This window comes from Carcharodon carcharias (assembly GCF_017639515.1).
Source record: "Carcharodon carcharias isolate sCarCar2 chromosome 27 unlocalized genomic scaffold, sCarCar2.pri SUPER_27_unloc_1, whole genome shotgun sequence".
In the NCBI taxonomy this organism is placed as follows: domain Eukaryota; kingdom Metazoa; phylum Chordata; class Chondrichthyes; order Lamniformes; family Lamnidae; genus Carcharodon; species Carcharodon carcharias.
Window position 1 is genome coordinate 868349 of NW_024470624.1, and position 5825 is coordinate 874173.

The 5825-nt window shown below is 54.1% G+C and overlaps 1 pseudogene; it reads right to left on the reverse strand.

The window, feature by feature from the left end:
- Nucleotides 1-2951: 2951 nt before the first annotated feature.
- LOC121273582 lies at nt 2952-4981 on the reverse strand (annotated as a pseudogene).
- Between the last annotated feature and the right edge of the window lie 844 nt (nt 4982-5825).

Genomic DNA, 5825 nt, shown 5'->3' on the forward strand with positions numbered 1-5825 from the left:
TGTCTCAGCTGCTCAGATGAATCACTGAGTCCCTTTCCACACTTGGAGCAGGTGAACGGCTTCTCCCTGTTGTGAACTCGCTGGTGTGTTAGCTGATGGGATGACCAAGTGAATCATTTCCTGCTCTCAGGGCAGATGACCCGCTTTACCCTGGTGTGAACTAGCTGGTGTCTCTGCAGGTGGGATAACTGAGTGAATCTCTTCCCATAGTCAGAGCAGGTGAATGGCCTCTCCCCACTGTGAACTCGCTGGTGAGTCAGCAGGGAGGATGAATCACTAAACCCATTCCCACACTCAGAGCAGGTGAATGGCCTCTCCACGCTGTGAACTCGCTGGTGTATCTGCAGATGGGATAACTGAGTGAATCCCTTTCACATTCAGAGTAGGTGAACAGCCTCTCCCCAGTGTGAACTCGCTGGTGTCTCTGCAGGTGGGATAACTGAGTGAATCTCTTCCCACACTCAGAGCAGGTGAACGGCCTCTCCCCAGCTGGTGTGCCAGCAGGTCACACAACCGAGTGAATCTCTTCCCACAGTCAGAGCAGGTGAATGGCCTCTACCCACTGTGAACTCGCTGGTGTGTCTAAGGTGAGATGACAGAATTAATCCCTTCCCACACTCAGAGCAGGTGAACGGTTTCTCCACGGTATGAACTCGCTGGTGTCTCAGCTGCTCAGATGAATCACTGAGTCCCTTCCCACACTTGGAGCAGGTGAACGGCTTCTCCCCAATGTGAACTCGCTGGAATGTCAAAAGATGGGATGACCGAGTGAATCCTTTCCTGCTCTCAGAGCAGATTAACGGCCTTTCCCTGGTGTGAACTCGCTGGTGTCTCTGCAGTTGGGATAACTGAGTGAATCTCTTCCCACAGTCAGAGCAGGTGAATGGCCTCTACACACTGTGAGCTCGCTGGTGAGTCAGCAGGGAGGATGAATCACTAAACACCTTCCCACACTCAGATCAGGTGAATGGCCTCTCCCCGGTGTGAACTCGCTGGTGTATCTGCAGGTGGGATAACTGAGTGAATTCCTTCCCACACTCAGAGCAGGTGAATGGCCTTTCCATGCTGTGAACTCGCTGGTGTCTCTAAAGTGAGATGACAGAATTAATTCCTTCCCACAATCAGAGCAGGCGGATGGCCTCTCCCCAGTGTGAACTGTCTGGTGCCTCAGCAGGTGGAACAACCGAGTGAATTCCTTCCCACACTCAGAGCAGGTGAATGGCCTCTCCCCGGTGTAAACCCGCTGGTGTCTCTGCAGGTGGGACAACAGAATTAATCCCTTCCCACACTCAGAGCAGGTGAATGGCCTCTCCCCAGTGTGAACCCGCTGGTGTGCCAGCAGATCACACCACCAAGTGAATCTCTCCCACATTCTGAGCACATCAGTCAGTCCCCGGTATGAACTCGCTGGTGTGTCAGCAGGTAGGATGACCGAGTGAATCCTTTCCCACAGTCAGAGCAGCTAAATGGTCTCTCCCCGCTGTGAACTCACTGGTGAGTCAGCAGGGAGGATGAATCACTAAACACCTTCCCACACTCACAGCAGGTGAACGGCCTCTCCCCAGTGTGAACTGTCTGGTGCCTCAGCAGGTAAGCCGACCAAGTGGATCCCTTCCCACACTCAGAACAGGTGAATGACCTCTCCCCGGTGTAAACCCGCTGGTGTCTCTGCAGGTGTGTTGACAGAATTAATCCACACTCAGAGCTTGTGAATGGGCTCTACCCGGTGTGAAATCGCTGGTGAGTCAGCAGGGAGGATGAATCACTAAATCCCTTCCCACACTCAGAACAGGTGAACGGACTCTCCCTGGTGTGAACTCGCTGGTGAGTCAGCAGATGGAATGACCAAGTGAATCCCTTCCTACACTCAGAGAAGGTGAACAGCCTCTCCCCAGTGGGAACTGTCTGGTGTCTCTGCAGGTGGGATAACTGAGTGAATCCCTTCCCACACTCAGAGAAGGTGAAGGCTCTCTCACCGGTGTGAACTCGCCAATGCATCCGCAGGGCGGATAAATCAGTGAATCTCTTTCCACGCTCAAAGCAGGTGAACGGCCTCTCCCCAGCTGGTGTGCCAGCAGGTCACACAACCGAGTGAATCTCTTCCCACACTCACAGCAGGTGAATTGCCTCTCCCTGCTGTGAACTCGCTGGTGTGTCTAAGGTGAGATGACAGAATTAATTCCTTCCCACACTCAGAGCAGCTGAACGGTTTCACCACGGTATGACCTCGCTGGTGTCTCAGCTGCTCAGATGAATCACTGAGTCCCTTCCCACACTTGGAGCAGGTGAACGGCTTCTCCCTAATGTGAACTCGCTGGTGTATCTGCAGGTCGGAAACTGAGTGAATCCCTTCCCACGGTCAGAGCTGCTGAATGGCCTCTCCCCACTGTGAACTCGCTCGTGAGTCAGCAGGGAGGATGAATCACTAAACCCCTTCCCACACTCAGACCAGGTGAATGGCCTCTCCCCGGTATGAACTCGCTGGTGTATCTGCAGGTGGGGTAACTGAGTGAATTACTTCCCACACTCAGAGCAGGTGAATGGTCTTTCCATGCTGTGAACTCGCTGGTGTCCCTAAGGTGAGATGACAGAATTAATCCCTTCCCACACTCAGAGCAGGTGAATGGCCTCTCCCCAGTGTGAACTGTCTGGTGCCTCAGCAGGTGGAACGACCGAGTGAATTCCTTCCCACACTCAGAGCAGGTGAATGGCCTCACCCCAGTGTAAAATCGCTGGTGTCTCTGCAGGTGGGACAACAGAATTAATCGCTTCCCACACTCAGAGCAGGTGAATGGCCTCTCCCCGGTGTAAACCCGTTGGTGTCTCTGCAGGTGGGACGACCGAGTGAATCCCTTCCCACACGCGGAACGGCCTCTCCCCAGTGTGAACCCGCTGGTGTGCCAGCAGATCACACCACCAAGTGAATCTCTCCCACATTCTGAGCACATCAGTCAGTCCCCGGTATGAACTCGCCGGTATGTCAGCAGGTAGGATGACCAAGTGAATCCTTTCCCACAGTCAGAGCAGCTAAATGGTCTCTCCCCGCTGTGAACTCGCTGGTGAGTCAGCAGGGAGGATGAATCACTAAATCCTTTTCCACACTCAGAACAGGTGAATGTACTCTCCCCGGTGTGAACCCGCTGGTGAGTCAGCAGATGGAATGACAAAGTGAATCCATTCCTACACTCAGAGCAGGTGAACGCCTCTCCCCAGTGTGAACTGTCTGGTGCCTCAGCAACTGGGATGACCGAGTGAATCCCTTCCCACACTCAGAGCAGGTGAACGGTTTCTCCACAGTGTGAACTCGCTGGTGGCTCAGCTGGTCGGATGAATCACTGAGTCCCTTCCCACACTCAGAGCAGGTGAATGGCCTCTCCCCAGTGTGAACTGTCTGGTGCCTCAGCAGGTGGAACGACCGAGTGAATTCCTTCCCACACTCAGAGCAGGTGAATGGCCTCACCCCAGTGTAAAATCGCTGGTGTCTCTGCAGGTGGGACAACAGAATTAATCGCTTCCCACACTCAGAGCAGGTGAATGGCCTCTCCCCGGTGTAAACCCGTTGGTGTCTCTGCAGGTGGGACGACCGAGTGAATCCCTTCCCACACGCGGAACGGCCTCTCCCCAGTGTGAACCTGCTGGTGTGCCAGCAGATCACACCACCAAGTGAATCTCTCCCACATTCTGAGCACATCAGTCAGTCCCCGGTATGAACTCGCCGGTATGTCAGCACGTAGGATTACCAAGTGAATCCTTTCCCACAGTCAGAGCAGCTAAATGGTCTCTCCCCGCTGTGAACTCGCTGGTGAGTCAGCAGGGAGGATGAATCACTAAATCCTTTTCCACACTCAGAACAGGTGAATATACTCTCCCCGGTGTGAACCCGCTGGTGAGTCAGCAGATGGAATGACCAAGTGAATCCATTCCTACACTCAGAGCAGGTGAACGTCTCTCCCCAGTGTGAACTGTCTGGTGCCTCAGCAACTGGGATGACCGAGTGAATCCCTTCCCACACTCAGAGCAGGTGAACGGCTTCTCCCCGATGTGAACTCGCTGGTGTGTTAGCTGATGGGATGAACAAGTGAATCATTTCCTGCTCTCAGAGCAGATGAACCGCTTTACCCTGGTGTGAACTCGCTGGTGTCTCTGCAGGTGGGATAACTGAGTGAATCTCTTCCCATAGTCAGAGCAGGTGAATGGCCTCAAACCACTGTGAACTCGCTGGTGAGTCAGCAGGGAGGATGAATCACTAAACCCCTTCTCACACTCAGGGCAGCTGAATGGCCTTTCCCTGGTGTGAACTCGCTGGTATCTCTAAGGTGAGATGACAGAATTAATTCCTTTCCACACTCAGAGCAGGTGAATGGCCTCTCCCCAGTGTGAACTGTCTGGTGCCTCAGCAGGTGGGACGACCGAGTGAATCCCTTCCCACACTCAGAGCAGGTGAATGGCCTCTACCCGGTGTGAACTCGCTGGTGAGTCAGCAGGGAGGATGAATCACTAAATCCCTTGCCACACACAGAAAAGGTGAATGGCCTCTCCGCGGTGTGAACTGGCTGACGCATCCGCAGTGCGGGTAAATCAGTGAACCTCTTTCCACACTCAGAGCAGGTGAACGGTTTCTCCACGGTATGAACTCGCTGGTGTCTCAGCTGCTCGGATGAATCACTGAGTCCCTTCCCACACTCAGAGCAGGTGAACGGCTTCTCCCCGATGTGAACTCGCTGGTGTTTCTGCAGGTAGGATGACCGCCTGAATCCCTTCCCACACACGGAACAGGTGAATGGTCTCTCCCCGGTGTACACTCGCTGGTGTCTCTGCAGGTGGGATAACTGAGTGAATCCCTTTCACACTCAGAACAGGTGAAGGGTCTCTCCCCAGTGTGAACTCGCTGCTGTCTCTGCAGGTGGGATAATTGAGTGAATCCCTGCCCACACTCTGAGCAGGTGAAAGGTCTCACCCCGGGGTGAACTCGCCGATGCATCCGCAGGGCGGATGAATCAGTGAATCTCTTTCCACACTCAGAGCAGGTGAACGGCCTCTCCCCAGGTGGTGTGCCAGCAGGTCACACAACCGAGTGAATCTCGTCCCACACTCAGAGCAGGTGAATGGCCTCTCCCCGCTGTGAACTCACTGGTGAGTGAGCAGGGAAGATGAATCACTAAATCCCTTTCCACACTAAGAACAGGTGAATGGTCTCTCCCCGGTGTGAACTAACTGCTGTCTCTGCAGGTGGGAGAACTGAGTGAATCCCATCCCACAATCAGAGCAGGTGAATGGCCCCACCCCGGTGTGAACTCGCTGGTGTCTCTGCCGGTGGGAGAACTGAGTGAATCCCTTCCCACAATCAGAGCAGGTGAATAGCCTCTCCCCGGTGTGAACTCGCTGGTGTCTCTGCAGGTGGGAGAACTGAGTGAATCCCTTCCCACAATCCGAGCAGGAAAATGGCCTCTCCCCGCTGTGAACTCACTGGTGAGTGAGCAGGGAAGATGAATCACTACATCCCTTTCCACACTAAGAACAGGTGAATGGTCTCTCCCCGGTGTGAACTAACTGCTGTCTGTGCAGGTGGGAGAACTGAGTGAATCCCATCCCACAATCAGAGCAGGTGAATCACCCCTCCCCGGTGTGAACTCGCTGGTGTCTCTGCAAGTGGGAGAACTGAGTGAATCCCTTCCCACAATCAGAGCAGGTGAATAGCCTCTCCCCGGTGTGAACTCGCTGGTGTATCTGCAGGTGAGATAACTGAGTGAATCCCTTCGCACACTCAGAGCAGGTGAATGGCCTCTCCCCTGTGTGAACTCGCTGGTGTCTCTACAGTTCAGATG